Source organism: Triturus cristatus, chromosome 12 (genome assembly GCF_964204655.1).
Source record: "Triturus cristatus chromosome 12, aTriCri1.1, whole genome shotgun sequence".
Taxonomy (NCBI): Eukaryota; Metazoa; Chordata; class Amphibia; order Caudata; family Salamandridae; genus Triturus; species Triturus cristatus.
Window position 1 is genome coordinate 408,754,447 of NC_140595.1, and position 17,270 is coordinate 408,771,716.

The window sequence follows — 17,270 nt, forward strand, 5'->3', positions numbered from 1 at the left end:
TGTAGGGTAGCATTAGGATTCTATATGGCATACGTTACAACAATCAAAAATGTTAGTCCACCGAGGCATGACAGGACAGGATTTAGCAGCATTTCCTTCAGTACAGACAAGCTAAGCTAAGAATTATACTGACAAATATGGCTGGATTAAGGGGGGAGATGTTTCAGCATGGTTATTATGTCAAGGAGAGAAATTATAGTTTGTCAGTAGTTTCAGAAGGATGGGTGATGGGAGGCATGGTAAGAAGGGAGCTGTCCACAGGCAGACTGGAGCATATGTTAAAGGAATGTGTGACGTCTGTACACACCATTGTCCTTGATACAAATAGGAGTGGCTAGATGATAATCATTTAAAAGACCACACTGCTCTTGGGTGGCCCTGGTTACAAGTGGTTGATTCCTTTTCAGGTGCAAATTCCTGGAACAGGATTCCAGGTAGGTAGTGTTTGCCCATGCTTTCATCGCACATGTGCTAGTTGCCAATGTGCAAAGAGCACCCACTATATTTCAGGTAAGTGCCCCAGGGCAATGATCAGATGTTGTGTCAATTTTACGTTTGCAACCCCTTTCCTTTAAAAATGATCTCCTGTGACTGTTGGGTATGGGATACCACAGTTTGTAGGCACTGCTTCTCAGGCCTTCCAAGCACTTGTCTACTTGCAGGGTAATCCCACACTTCAACAATGAAATAGAAGCTTTACTCAGGCTGTGGCAACATATCAAAGTAATAGTACTTGTGTTTCTCAAAGTAATCCATAATGTAAAATTGTTAAGAAAAACCTCTAACCTTATTTAGTCTGATTTATTGTCCCCATGTAACCAAAAAGACACTTCCTTTGTTTAGCTAAACTCCCACTATTGCAAGTGTTAATAATCCGGGGCAGATTTAGGAAGGGCTTGAAGGACTTCTAAACAATTAACTATTAAATATTGAATAAGGGCAAACTTGAGCAAGCAGGCAGCATCAGCCTTGAACATTTGCAACATTGCATGAATGTCTTAGGCAGGCTTCTTTCGAAGACAACACAATGGAAAGATATCATTTTTGTCTATTTATGAAAAAGGAAAAACACAGAAAAAAGAATGAGAAATAATGCAGAGACAGCAACTTTTAACAGGCACATCTCTTTAGCTCTCACTGCAATCAGACCAAAAATTAGTTTTGTCGCCTACTTTTACTAACTCATCACACATATATGAACATTATTCTTTATCAATAACGTTGCTCTAACATCACAGACCAGCTCACATTGTGATGAGCCAAGCTCTCAGAAGTACTGCCTTCACCTCCAAATTCTGAGAGCCGTAGCTGCAACAGGCCTGTAGATGCCATCTTAAAACACTGCACCACACAGACAAAATCCAGCCTGCAGTGGCACTTGATTAGCGAGGGGTGATAAGCTAGGCAAGTGGATTCCCCCCTTCTCAGCTGTTCGGGTGCATTTGAACTGCCATCAAGGCACTGGCGATCAGAGATGGTGCTAATACGTTGTCCATTAAAGTTATTTTCCAAGAAAGCCCAAGGCCAGTACATTCATTCACACATGACAACCCTAGCTAACATCTGTCAGGAGCCAAGGATTCAACATCATGTCCTACGCCAACAACACCCAACCCATCCTTTCCCTGACAAACGACCCTATAACCATCAAAGACAAGTTCCAAAGATGCATGAAGGATGTGGCTATCTGGATGAACAACAACTGTCTCAAACTCAACACAGCCAAGACAGAAGTACTCATCTTCAGGAAAGGCAAGATCACCTTATAGAACAACGAATGGGCCCTACCTCCAAACCCACAGAACACTCCGGCAACCTCAGCATCATCCACTAGTCCAGGAGAGTCTCATGGTGCTTCAGGGTTCCACAGCGGTCCTCTTTCTGGAGTAACTGAGAGATAGCCTAGGACAAGTCTTGGTCAGGAAATCCCAGGAGCATTGCCAAAGGTGGATGGTATCCCTCTTTTGCTTTGTGCAAGTCCTATTGTCGCAGACACATCTCTCTTTTTCTGTCCTCTTTGATGCAGGTTGTTCAGAACTGAGGTGTGGTGTCAGGGGTGTCTCTTAAATCCTAAATCTAGGGGAGTTAGGGGTGTGGTAGCAAGTAGTCAATAGACTGATAGGACCTACAGCCATGTGGACAACAGCTAAGATTGACACATGGGTGCATGCCACATCACACCTTAACATGAGACTCATGTCAGTGGTGAGAATGCATATTGTTTGATACCAAACATGACGTATTTAGGTGGTACTATAATGAGGCGGTCAACCTCTGGTTTGCCGGATGCCAGCCCATGTTATCTTATGAACCGTCTATCGCTTAGAGTGTTCTTTAATAGTAAATGCCACTATAGAGTCATATAAGATTGCACTTACATTTCCACACTTTTGATAGAATGCACCCTGCCTCCTGGGCTTTATGAGCCCTTCCTTATGATTGACAGGCATATAACAAAGATAGTGCATTGGTTTTGCCACACATGCTGACGGTAAAGCCAAGTTTGAGCAGTTTGAACTGTTCCTGCAGTCTGCAATGGCAGGCCTGTGTTAGTAGTACTACAGATACAACAAAACGGTTATGGCCCAAGATTCACCTGCACACTGTTAGTCATAAACGTCTAAACAGTGCTCACTCTTCAGGTCAACCGTTATAAAACCTGAATTTGACAATATATACAGCTACACAAGTAGAGGAGCACAGTCCTCTGAGATATAAAGATCCGACTTCATAAGATTATATAATGCTCAAACATGTATCTTACATCCTTTACAGACACTTGTCTTATATGTGTGACAGCAAGACAAATGCATTCTGTTTTAAATGAAAACTTTCCCATCCTTTTTATTTCTTTTCTGCCTTTATTCAAACGTCTTCAAGTAGCTAGACAAAAGAGGGCGATACAACCAGAAAAACAGCCTATGTGTTTCATCCCAATTCACACAGGACTTCTTCAGGGCTGTCAAGAGACATACATTAGACAAGACTTTAGAACATCAACCAGACAAACTACAGTTAACATTCACAAGTACACATTGAAAGACAGATTACACTTTCTTACATGGTCAACAATCATCTAATTAATTCTAAGACAATTCTTTGTATTCAGATTAAAAACTCAGTGGACAGGAATGAAACACATACAATTGATAAAAACATTAGATTACACACAATACTAATGTAAGAGAGAACGTTTCCAAACACACAGATAACATATCCATATAGTGCATTGTTTCAACAGATCATTTATCTAAACACTCATTTGTACACAAATTTAATACACATATACAGTAATTTTCACAAGTATGATGACTTGAATCATAGCAGGTCGGTTTGCGAGAGTCACAGCAGTGAGAGAAGCACTCCTGCGCTTCACAACAATTGTACACGTCCGCTGTTGAAAAACACATTGCAATGAGTACAGAAGACCACCATGCTCTCCCGCTGTAAGGACCAATGGAGCAGGGAATGATGCGTCGAGTCACGGGTGCGGGAGGAGAGCTCCTGCGCTTCACTCCCGACTTTGGGATAAATAAACTTACAGTGTCTCCAAGTGACGAAGGCGAAGAGCGAGGATCTCCGGAGCCGCTGGCTCCTCGGAAGCAAGTGCAGAAACCAACCAGCAAGACAGACGCCTCCCAAGAATCAAGGAAACTCCCTCCGTGAACAGGAACACTGGCCAGGAAATGCTAAGATTGTCAAGCCCCAACCCCAGAAAGGGGTGGGGCTTTATAGAGCACCAAAACTTCAGGGCGGGGCCTGATCTTATTTCCAACAGTGTGTCCCAATGCATCCTGGGACCTGAAGTCCCTGAATGGGCGCTCTTTGTCAAGGGCTGGTGGTGACCTTCTCTTCCCAGTAGCAGCGTCATACACACAGGGGAGGTAAGCCCTAAAAGGTGATGTAGCTAACCCCTTCAACCCCTGTCTCTGGTGGGCGATCATAACACCTTCTTAGACGGCTTATTGGAGGTAAGATTAGTGAGTGGGGCCACAATGATCCTATAACCCTTCATAAACCTCCTGTAGTACCCAGTCAAGCCAATTAAGGCCCTGACTTGATTATGGGGTTTTGGAACCTCCCACTCCAGAATAGTCTGGATCTTGAGTTGGAGAGATTGGACTTGGCCTTCATCTACAAGGTGGTCCAAGTGCACAACAGAACTCTGCCCTATCTGACACTTACTGGCCTTGATAATTAGGCCTGCATGATGCAGGGCTTGTTAAACCTCCTTCAGGTGGACCAGGTGATCCCCTAGATGGAACTAAAGACAGCCATATGATTTAGATATGCTGCACTAAATATGTCCAGGCCTGAGAGAACTCAATTCACCATCCTTTGGAAGGTGTCACGTGCATTTTTTAATCCAAAAGTCATCACTTTTAATTGGGAGTGGCCTTCTGGGGTCGAAAATGATGACCTTTCCTCTGCTCCCTGGGTGAGTCCAATCTGTCAGTACCATGGTGTAAAATTATAGTACTTACAAATTTGGTTGCACCCAGCTTGTCAATCAATTCCTCTGTTTTAGTGACTGCATTTAAACCCCTGTAATGCACACAGAACCTCATTTCAGGTTTCTCCCCTTTGGAATGAAGCTCGGGGTCTGGCAATCTGTATATCTTGTTTTTGACAGGGCGTCTGCCACCAGTGTCCACACCATGGGTATTCCATGTTGACCAGGTGTCACAGAGAAGACTTCAGGAAACTGACCTAGGGCTTGCCGGCAGTCAGACTGCTGTTGTGCAGTGAAAGTGTCATATAAAACAACACCCTCAACTGACCAATCCTGTGGGGTATTTGACAGTAAGTCAGGGAGAAGTTCACTTTCCACCTCCTTACCTACATCAGTAACCATTAGCATGGTCATGTCAGCTCTGTCCTGGTGGGGGTTTAGTTGATTGACATGGAGAACTCTATGAGGGCTACTAGGTGTTCCTAAGTCTACCAAGTAAGTGACTTCCCCTTTATATTCCCAGATTGGATAGGGCCAAGTCCACTTTCCAGTCCACTTGCCCTGGAGGGCCCTGGGAGCCACACCAGATGACCTGGTTGGTCCTCAACTAGTGCTGATTTCTCATAATACCAGTGCTTGATAAGCTTCTGGCTAGCCTGTAGTTGATTAACCTTCTTCATATACTCAGCCATATGTGAACGTGAGCCCAGTACATAGTCCACTATGTCTTTCTTAGGCTCTTTGAGAGATTTCTCCCATCCTTCCCTCACTAGACTCAGAGGACCACTTACAGATTGGCCAAACAAAAGTTAAAAAGGGCTGAATACAACCCCCTTTTGTGGCACCGCTCTCTAGGCAAACAGCAGGAACGATAACAGGACATCCCATCACCCTCTGACTTTTTCAGGGAGGCCCATTATCATGCATTTCATGGTTTTGTTGAACCTGTCACCCAAACCATTTGCCTGAGGGTGATAGGAGGTGGTGAACTTGTAGCTCTCTCCACATTCATCCAACATAGCCTTAAGGTATGTAGACATGAAATTTGTGCCTCTATCAGAGACCACCTCTTTAGGAAACCCAACCCTGGGGAAGGTGCCAAGGAGGCCCTTTGCCGCTGCAAGGGCAGTGACAGTCCTGAGGGTAATTGCCTCTGGGTACCTAGTGGCATGTTCCACTACCACCAGAGCAAACCTGTTCCCAGATGCAGTTTGAGGGTCAAGGGGGCCAACAATGTCAATCTCTACCCTCTCAAAGGGGTTCACAAGCACTGGAAGTGGAGTTTAGGGAGCCTTTGGTGGTGAACCGGTCTTGCCACTGGCTTGACAGATCAAACAGGAGCAATAAAACTCCTTCACTTTATCAGACATCTAGGGCCAATAGAAATGGGAAATCAATCTGTTCTAGGTTTTGTTTTGTCCCAGGTGTCATGGGCCAAGATCAGAATGAACTCTTTGTATATTTGGGAGGCCACCTCTCTTCTGGCTTCCTCTGATTTGGGGTTCCCGGACTCAGTGTACAGTAGCCCATCTTTCCAGTAGACACTGTGTGTACCACTGACATTATGCCTTGCAGCTTGCTGCCTAAGGCCTTCAAGAATAGGGCACTGCATTTGTCCTTGGCATAGGTCCCCTCTGGAGGGTCCCCCTCCACTTAAGAGTTCTACCATGTCATGCCACATTCGACCAGCTGCAGTTCCCTCCTCATGCACCAGTGCATCTCCCTCAGGAGAACTCTCCCCCTGGTCCTGTGACCTCTTAAAAGTTGTCATGGCAGACCTCTTGCCCTTTCTCTTGCCTTTGGGAGTTTTGTCCACAATTTTAGCATTCAAGTTTCCCTGACTTTCCTGATGTGCTGTGCGTGCTCTTGTGGTAACACATACCCACGGAGGGAGGCCTAGCATTTCTGCATGAGCTTTCCTTTTTTCTTCTGCCCATGAAGAACATTCCAATCATTTCCCAACAGACACTCTAATGGGATGGCATGGGACACAACCACCTTCTTTGGGCCAGTAACCCCTCCCCAATCTAGGCTTACCAAGGCCACTGGATGGAGCTTAGTTTCATTGTCAGCATTGGCCACCTAGCGACTAACAGCAGGTGTTATTTGGTCTGGAGAAACCACTCTAGCTGCCACCACTGTGACTCTGGCACCTGTATCCCACAGAGTCTCTACCTCAGTCCCATTAATGTTAGGGCTTTGTCTATACTTCTCCAGGCTTTAGGGTAAGACAGCAAGGGCTTCAACATCCTCCCCACCCGGGGAAACAAAAGTAGCTTCAGTGTATCCACTGGCCTCTCCAGAGCACACTTCTATTTCCATTCCTATGCTAGCCAATCCTTTGGATTGCCCACCACTGGGAAACATTTTGGAGCATGTTGCATCTCCTTTCCTATGACCTGCCTGATGACAGTCATGAAAAAAGCTAGAAGTCTTTGCTAGATCCCAGTTCTTACTCTGTAACCCTTTGCCTTTGGGCTGGAAGAAGTCTCACCCTCCTGAGAAGAACTTTGGGGACCTTTAGAGAACTCCTTTTTATCTTGTATGCCGCTCACCTCTTTCCCCTGCTGGGAAGTCTGAGACCCCTTTTTGTGATCACTCCCACCATGGGTCTTCCTGGACACCCTGGTTCTGACCCATGTGTGAACTATCCTCCCCAGCTCTCTGGTAGAAGGCAACTTGGAATCCACCAATTTCTCTGTGGTACAATTAGTTCAAATGTGCTCTTTCATAAGTAAATCATACAGCCCATCATAAGTGTCCACCTCATTGCCTTTTATCCAGCCCACTAGTGCTGTGACTGAATAGTCCACAAAGTTAATCTATTTCTGTTTTTGACCTTCATTGGTATTCCTAAATTTCAATCAGTATTCCTCAGTGGTAAGTCCAAATCCATCTATCAAGGGCTCCTTAATATGCTGATGAACTCAGATACCTCCTCATTAAGGGTCAGCAGTCTATTTCTGCCTTTTACTGAGAATAACTCCCAAAGTAGAGAACCCCAGTGTTGGTGACCTTCCCTTCATAATTGGAAGGCCCTCTCAAAGACTGCAAACCACTTATCAATGTCATCACCATCACTGAACTTGGGGACAAGCCCTTTGGGGATTTTAGGGTCAAAGACGTCTTCCTTTTCCCAGGTACTGTTAGCATTGCTGCCATCATATTTCGGCCACTAGTCCATCTTGACCCTTCTTTCCTCAACGGCTAGTCTCCTTTCCTCAAGTTTGACCGTTTTCTCCTCCAGGACAAGCTCATCCTCAAGGATTCTTACCACCTTACCATTGGGAGTCTACTAGAGTGGCTCCTGTCACTTCCCTTTGGTGAAGGGAGCTGAGAAAGGGTGGAGAGTTGAAGTCTTCACGTTCTTCCCCATAATTATCAATTTGGGCTAGGGCAGCATTCTCACCCTCTTCAGGGTCTTCTTTTGAGGAATGGCCCACCCTCTCTAGCCTTTCTTTCTCATAGGAGCTGAGGGCATTTTCTAGTTCCTCTTTTTTAGCTGTAACTCTATAGCTAATGCCCCTTGCTTTGTACAGAACTCTCAGATCACTGATCCTCAATACTGGAATGACTGACGGTTTGAGAATGTTAAAAGCCTCCATTGTGCCTAACTTTTTTACTTGAAAGTTGGGACCTTTTTTTCAAATATTTAGAAAAAAAAGTTGTAAATCTTTTCCTAACTTACTAAAGCCTTATAAATGTACTGTTGGAATGGGGGTGACCCCAGGCCCTAACGATTCAATTAAAAAAACCTAATAAACATTCTGAAAAAATAATGGTTGATGTGAAAGTAACTTAACTGGATTTCTCATGCAAAATTATTTATGGCCAAGTGGTACTGTGAAACAGAAGTTCAGGATCCCCACAGCTGTAATACCAATGTGGGAAAGTGGAGTATTATGTGATATTAAGGTTAGACCTCACCATGAAAAACTATCATGATACCCCAACGATGGTCCTTAGATTCTCACATTGATAAATCCTTAGCTCAGTCCTGTTAGTGTGGCAAAGAGCAGTCAGGCTTTACTAGAGGAACATGTGTTAAGTATTTCAGAGTACCAATATCGATGATAAGTAATTGACGTGACTCAAGAGAAATCAAACACCCTCTTATAAAAAAATAGTGCATTTCTATCTTAATTATGACATCTAAATGAACGGAATAGCATACATATAATTGGAGCTAGAAATGTTTGACTCAGTATAAAATCAGTGCAGAATAATACGGTGAAACGTTATCATAGTGGTCAATGGGAAAAAACAATAGTGACAATTGATCACTTGCAGGTCGAGTTGCATGGTACGCTTGCAGAGTAAAGCTGATGCGGGTCTCAGGACCAAGCCATGACAGTCAGTATAATTTTACCTGGCCCATGGAGCCTGGGTGCAGATTTATCCTGGTGTTAAATGGGAGCAGCGGTAGAGCTCCTTTTACTTCTGAAATGGTGCTGCAGGGGAAAACAATCCAAAAATCACAACAACGGGGTGGTTGCTGATGTTGGTCAAAGGTCGTATGTAGTTCCCTCTAGAAGCAGCGTCGAGTAAAGGTGTCAGTTCCTGGACTGGCGACCAACAAGCCTTGTCAGTGGTAAGTAGAGCCCAAAGTAATTTTGACATCCTGTGGTCCCGGGGAACACAGTTGCTGCCTGTAACTTTGTGGAAGGCAAGACTACAGTTCTTACAATGCACTGGACCAACTGGATTTGGGCAATCCCCTGGAAAGCCCAATGACCAGAGATTTTTTGGATCCAGAGCGTTGTTTCATCTGCAGTGTTCAGGGGACTGGTGCCACTAATCCAGGGTAGTCTGAGGGAGGTTCAGGCTTCCACAGGGGTCTCTCTGAGATAGCCTAGGATGGGTCTCTGTCAGGCAGTTCAGGAGTGTTTTCACAGGAGCAAGGTATCCCTTTTTTGCTTTATGCAAGTCTCTTTGTCACAGACATGTGTCTCTTCTTCTAACCTCTTCAATACAGGTTGTTCAGAACTGAGGTTCTGGTGTCAAGGGTGTCTCTCAAATTATAGCTTTAGGGCAGTTATGTATGTGGGAGGATGCAGACAATGAACTGTGAGTACCTACAGCTAGCCTGCCTCTGAGATGACCACTTCTGGGGGTGTGGGTCACCATTCTACTCAGAATCCTCCATTCTGCCAATTCTAAAAATAGTAGAACCATTCTTTCAATGTACAGCCAGGCTGCCCACCCTGCAGGTGTGGCTAGCCTTCTGGGGGTTTACGGCTTCTTGACTAACTAATTTCCTGCCTGCCCGGGTGCAAATGTGCCTGGGGTAATGAGACAGCTGTTTAGTTATCTGGGAGTCAACCCTGATGCATATCAGAGGTAATGCAGCCTTTGATGCTCACCGCCTTGATATGTTACTTCACTAGCCTGTCTGGGAGGGAGGAGGTATGACATCTTTCCTGCCCAGGCCTTTGTTCCTGACTCCTGGGAGTGATCACACTGCCTGGCAGGAGGTCATAATCCTGTTTTAGTGGCAGCAAGCGCAGGAAGCAATGGCTTGCCCGCCAAAGTCAAGGGAAGCAGCGGCAACCAGGTGGGCAACCTCTAAGATAGCCACTTGGGTGCATGCCATATCACCCTCAACACAAGATTCATGTCAGGGGTGAGAAGCATGTTGTTTGATACCAAACATGACATATTTAGGCAGTACCATAATGGAGCTGCCAACCTCTGATTTGCCGCCTGGGTGCTAGCCCATGTTATCCTGAGGACTGTCTATCACTTCTAGTGTCCTTTAATTGTAAAGGGCACTATAGGGTAATATAAGCTTGCACTTACATCTCCACACCTTTGAAATAATGAACCCTGCCTCCTGGAATTAAGGAGCCCTTCCTTAGGGGTGAATAGCATATATTAAAGATAGTGCATTGACTTTGACACACATGGCAAGGGTAAAGTCGAGTTCAAGCAGTTTGCACTACTCTTGCAGTCTACAATGGCAGGCCTGCTGTCAGTAGGTTGTTTGGGTCACTCATGGTGGCACAAACAGTGCTGCAAGCCCTGGGGACCCCTTTACCACCCATTCCCTGGTTACCACTGGTACCATATACTGGGGTCTTATAAGAGGGGTAAAGTCCTTGTCAAATGGGAGTGCCAATTCACACATAACAGTTTTAGGGAGAGAGCACTGGCATTGGAGTCTGGGCAGCAGACTCCAATGCACTATCAGAGTCATAACCATCAGCACTGGAGCAAAAAGTGGAGGGTGACCACGCAAAAGTGCACTTTCCTACATAGGTCAATATGTATCATTATGTATGACAAAAGCCAAGCTTGTTCCTTTGTAGGATTTGAGCAACTATGAAGACATTTCAGTTTACTCCAGCATATCTTTTTGAAAGATGTTGAACTATATACAGAGGTACTGAGTTTCGATGCATCACTTATGTTACTAAAAAGGTGAAAACTAAAAATAAGTTCTTATGTGCAAGAAAATTGGGCCTGTCCTATGGTAGGCCTCACTCATCCTTCCAGTCCTCATGTGTGTTGACTATTTATATTGAAGCACATTATTGCTTAGGCAGACATGCATGCCTCAGAATTCAGGGATTCCAAATAGCAAAGTGCTCAAAAGAAAAGAAAAGTAAGCATCCATACCAGGTAGGGCACATACCTTACTCCCACCAGTCACCACTCCGTCCTGTTATTGTTAATATATGTAGCCAGTCTCTTGGATTTCCGTCCCATAATGAAGGAAAATCAGAAGAGTTTATAAACATGTGAGTTGATGCTTGGGCGTTGCAATAAAGTTCACAATAAAACACATTATAACACATAAAACAATCCCATGCAAATTAAAATCCATTGTCATTCAAATGCATTGCAAAAGTGCAAAAGAGGAAAGTGCATAAGCAAAAGGAGTCTTAAAGTGCTTGTGCCTGCCATTATATGCCCACCCTGTACATGCTGCCCTCATCAGTTTATCGGTTAATGCAAAGCAGCCCCCTGCTGAGATGTCCTAGGGATCTGAACGGCACCCATACCTTGTAACAGCAAAACCGAGTGCGGGTTCAAGTGCAAGTACTTTTGATGATCTCCTCTCTTACCCTTCGCTTCCATGGATGATAGCGTTTTAAAACAGACAGTATCCCCAGCCTGTATTTCAGGAACTGTTCCTTAGTCCGGTTGCTGTAGAGTTTTCGCAAGTAACACTGTGGTTGGAACTTAGTGTAGCCGCAGAGTGTCGTCCATCAGTGGCTACATTTAGATAGGCTGGCTTTATCCTCTACAGTTGATAACGTCTGAGTACAAGATTTTGTCTGGTTTTTAAACTCTGAGTGGCTAAGAGATAGATAATAGGCAACAGACAAACCAAGGGTATATAAGGCTTGAGGCAAATAATCTTGTGCAGGGGAGGTAGGCCTCCATTTCATTTCGGACCAGAGATGTTATCCCAGAGAACCATCCGAAGCAAGTTTTAGACTGTGGTAGCAGTTCATGAAACCCACTTTCCATGGCAATGATTGTTTGGTTATAACAAACTTCAATCTGATTTGGCCCATTGATGTATATGCTGGCAATTGGAAAATTGACCTATACGCTTTAAGTATTATTTTATCCTGAGTGGCACTGTCCCATCCCCTCAGGCTCTCACTTCCATAGCACAGTGGTAGAAGAACCTTTGCTAGAGCTACCTGGAAGGACTGGCATATGCGTTGGGCCTTTCAGCTTGTTGGAAAGGGTCCTCAGGCCAAATACTGGGGTGTTGCCTTTCCTTCTTATGTCCTCAAGTTGGTCGCTAAACCTTCCATTTGAATTGAAGAAAACCCCAAGGTACTTAAACCTTTTATCTGACTTAATTTTTTTACTGCCCCGGAACCACGAGTGCTTCAGCGGTCTTTTCCCTTGCACTATAAGTATCTTGTTTTTTCCTATGGATAGTCAGACCATTGTTCACTAAGTTGCAGCTACTTCTGGATACAACTTTGGTGAAGCATGTTTGATTTAGCGGCATCATGATGTTCACCTCCGCCCAGTGCTGTAGTTCTCCAAGATTACTCCTGCAAAGTATTTTGCATCATTGTCTATTAGGGCTCCAAGCAGTAGTTCTCTGGGTCCCCTTTGTCCCCTCTCTTAAAAACCGGTGAAATAATTGAATCATGCCATGAGCGTGCAATGCAATGTTACTGGACGATAAAATTGAATTGCGGAGGTATTGAGCTGCACAGAAGGGAGGGTCGTCCTTATAGATTGCTGGAGGGATTCTATTCAGGCGCCGTATCTCTTCTCGGTGTCCCTTGATTTGCCTCTGGATGGCACTTGTAATGGTAGTGAAAACAGATCCATTTAAATCCTGACAGATGTCGTTTAGTGCTTGATAAGAACTTTCCATGGGTGAATTTCCAAAGCCAGCTCCATCCATGCCCTTTACCACAGTGTGCCCCAGAAACGTATTACTACACCCAGGTGGTTTTTGTGCCACCTCGGTTTGTGGGGCCGGCATGAACTTGGGTGGCTCTGTGTTGTCAATGTTATTACTTATATGTTCCACCTGCTCCCGATTAAAATAGCTGATCAGAAAGCAAAACTAAGCTACCTCTAAGATATTCGAAGCTGCCTTTCATGGGAGAGCACTGCTAATTCCATTCACAGTACGCCAGAAATTAGCAGAGTTGTTTTTCCTTATATCATACAGCAATGTTGCCCAAAAAGAATCACAACCCTCCATTTGAACCACCCATTTTGCTCTTTTAAGTTCTTTCCTCTCATTCCTGAGATATTCAAGGATCTCTGGGCCCTCTGGAGTTCTTTTAAGAGCCCGCAAGAGTAGACTCGCTTTCTTTTTGGCTGTCCTAATCAGGGGATTACACCCCCAAGCATGATGAGAAAGGCCCTTGTAATAATTGTTCTTTCTGTTGGCCAGGGTTGGTTTAGTATGTTGATCCACAAAAATTGCGGTGAACCTTTCCCTGTTAGTTAAGGGATTTTCTCCCACCGTCTGCGTGGCCATCACTAATTGCTTAGCAACATACACTACTTTTAGGAGGGAGGCAGCAGTACATCTGATGCATTTGAGATTGATTGTATAGCTTATGATTTCTTGGTCGGAAGCAGGTCCGTGATCTTCAATATCTATTTCCAGACTTATCTAATGCAGTGGATGGTCACTTTACGATCTCTCACCGAAACCAAAAGCAGTGACAAACTGCAGCAAAGGGAGACTAAGGACAGTGTAGTCTTTCGAATGACTTTATTCGATGTAAAAAAACCATCATAAAAGCATAAAACCAGTTAGAAAGGCTCTTCATTATTTACACACTCTGTACAGTATAATAAACTAATGGCCACTTTCCCCAATGTAGCCATACTATACATTCGGTGAAAGATATGACATACATGATAAAAGTAATACAATGGACAAATTACAATACATTAAAACCCAGCCACATCAGCTGATAATAAAATGAGGTTAGCTCACGGCAGACTTATTTATCGATTATTTCATATTGATAAGTTTTTGTCTTATCCTCCATGCATTTCCAAGAAACTTTGCTGTACCACAGATTACGCTGGAGATTAGTGTCTCGTATGTTAAAATACACAGGGCCACCCTATAGGATGAACAACCCAGATTGATACAGACTGGTTTTAACCACCTTGACCTCACTTGGCTATATGCCCTACAAGCAAACATAAAATGTGCAATGGATTCCGTAGGGGAAGCACAGCCCGGCCAGCCCATATCGTTTTCCTTCTGGTCACTCCAGCCTCTTTGAAAATCACGGAGAGGAAGTGTGCCATACCTAAATTTTAGGTAAAGCACCCTGTCTCCCAGGAACTCAATGAGGTCCAGGAAAGGTTCCAATCTGGGGACAGGTTTAACATCTAGAAATCTCTCAGACAAAATACCGTTCTGGTTCTTACTAGCAGTAGCAGAAACCCAGTCCCAGTACAGCTTTTTTACTAGATGTTTAGGCGGAGGCATCTGGCTCTCCCATGCCCAGTCAAGACCGATTGCACCCACCAGTTTTTTCAAATTGGACACCCAGCCAATTTTGTAGCCTGCACCCAGATGTAACAATTCAGTTAGGCCAGAGGCATAGTGGCTTAAGTCAGAGGACCTCCTAAGCCGGGTCCAGTACAGCAGGGGGCGCAGCCTTGCCACTTCGTTTATTGGGTGTCTCCCAAGATCGTAGCGGAGCGGGACTAGGGGGGTCGACGGAGGGAGCGAGACTAAATCTCTATAGACATTATTCTCAGATCTTACTAGCTCAGCAAGATTTTCGAATACCCACAGTTCCGCCCCATAGAGACACGCAGGTAGGGCCTTGCCCTCATATACTTTAATAGCTGGAGCTACGGGTCGGCTATAGGAAAGTCTCTGATGCCTAGCTATGGCCCCTGAAATCCGTTTATGATTTAAAAGCATTTTTATCAAATGGGGAGACCACTTCATTTTGTTATTCACCCTTACTCCTAGATAGTCAAATGCCTCCACAAGCTCCAAAGGACAATCGTTCAGCTTGATGTTATTCCTGAAGCTTTTTGATGGTGCCAGAGCCATTAACTTGGTTTTGGATGTATTAATTACCAGGCCTCTGGCTTCACAGAACTTGGTGAATCGATCAAGGAGTTTCTGCAAGCCCATAGGGCTTTTTGAAATCAGGAGGGTATCATCCGCAAAAAGTAAAGTCGGTGTTTTTTCCCCACACAGGGTTGGGGCATCGGCCATGTCCTCTCTCAAATGGTCCGCCACCCCATTTATATAGAGAGAGAACAGGGTCGGCGCCAATACACAACCCTGGCGGACCCCTCTCTGGACTGCTATTTTCTCAGTCAGCTGTCCCTGGCCGCCCCACCTCACTCTAGCAAAATTATCTTCATGGAGGCGTTTAACAAGATTCAAGATCAGGGGAGGGATTCCAAGGTCTAGCAAAATCTGCCATAACTTGGAGCGGGGGACCAGGTCAAAAGCTGTTTTTAAGTCAATAAATGCCAAGTACAGGCTACCCTTCTCGATAGTTACAGTTTCCAGTAGATCAGGCAAAGTCTAAATACCTGGTCCATTGTTCCAACGCCACATCTAAACCCTGCCTGGAAATGGGACAGCACACCCTCCTCATCAATCCATTCTTTCATCCTCAATAAGAGGACCCTGCCAACCACTTTTTGGGCAACATCAATTAAACTAATTGGTCTGTAGTTGGCAGGGTCCTCTCTATCCCCCTTCTTAAAGATAGTCACCACCTCCGCCCCTTTCCAGGAATCTGGTACAGGGTGGCCATTCGCTATAAGATTTAGAGATCTACAAATAAATTGGGCCCAAAGATCTTTTTCATGGAGCATAAGGTCTCCTCGGAGGCCATCAGGTCCAGCTGCTTTACCGGGCACAATCAAAGCAATGGCTGCTTGTACCTCATTGAGCCCAAACTAATCTCCCTCAAGTGGGGGTACAATTGGCTCTTGATCACTCCCTTGCTCCGATGGTACGAGCCCTTCGCCACCCATGTACAGTTTCCGGAAATGGTCATACCATTCTCGCCCTGCTATATGATTCGGTATTCGGTCAGCCCCCCTCCTCGTGCTGACGTTGATGAGGTCCCAAAATAGAGTTGCGTCATTCAGCTGGGCGGCGGATTTAAGTTCTTTCCAGTGGGTTTCTTCCCAAACTCGTTTTGCTATGTCGATGGACCTGTAGTACGATTTCCTTGCGGTGACAATATTTATCTGGACCTTGGATTTTAAAGCTCTCGATAGGTCCTGTCTCCTATTCCTGCAATCATCAGAGTACCATAGGTTTTCGGTCTTTGGGGGAAATCGCTTACGGCCCCCTTTGTCGTTAGGCTGGAAAAACTCACCCACCTTATCCACAGTTGAAAGATATATTTCTTTAAGCTTTGAAGAATGAACAGGAATAGGGGGAGTATCGGGAACACCGTTAAAGCATTACAATACTGGCATCCATAATCTTCCTCATGCCGTCCAAAGACAATTCTCGTTCGGCAACCTTTGGCCATTTAAGGCGCCGATTACAGTTAGAGGGCACAATTTCTCTCAGACAGGGCCTCCTGGTGCTAATTTACTCAGTTTGTGTAAGGTCTGAATTGCGTAAAAATTGCATGGACAGGGGGTTGTGATCGCTTTCACATCTTGAGGTAACTTCCATGTCGATGAGATCGACCCATGACCCGACGTCCAGCAAGATATAGTCGATGCGCGAAGGCACCCTGGTTCTAGTAAAAGTTGGGGCTCCCATGGGATCTGATTTTGTTCTACCATTAGTTGCCCTCAAATTATGCTCTGAAATCAGAGCATTAATTTGGATGGCTCTTTGGGACCATTTCTTTAATGGAGGGAGGCTAAGGCGGGGAATTTCCCACTTAGTATCTAGATCCCCAGTGCCCTGGACATCCTCATCACAAAGTGGCTCAAAAGTACAATTAAAATCTCCTGCGACAATGATGCCCGCTGCAGAAGTAATCGCCGTAAGCTCAGAGTCCAGGAACGATATAATGGGGCTTACTTGGCCTCCCGGGGTCCCTCTGGCATAGATATTAAAAATTTCTAAGCCTCCTTTTAAATCTGACCCACCTATAGAGATACGGAGAATGTCCTGAGAGGGGGTTACATGGTTTTTAACTAACCAGTTCAAGTGGATATTAACCCAAACAAGGAGCCCCCCTGATGGCCTACCTCTGGGTGAGCTAATCGCTGGGATGTGGAAGGTGGAATAGCCTGACCTATAAAGGGGAACTACGCTCCATGTCTCCTGGAATAAAATAATATCGAATTTATTGATAAAGTCACTCCAAAGTGGGTCAGCAAGATTCTTTTCCAAACCCGCAATGTTCCACGA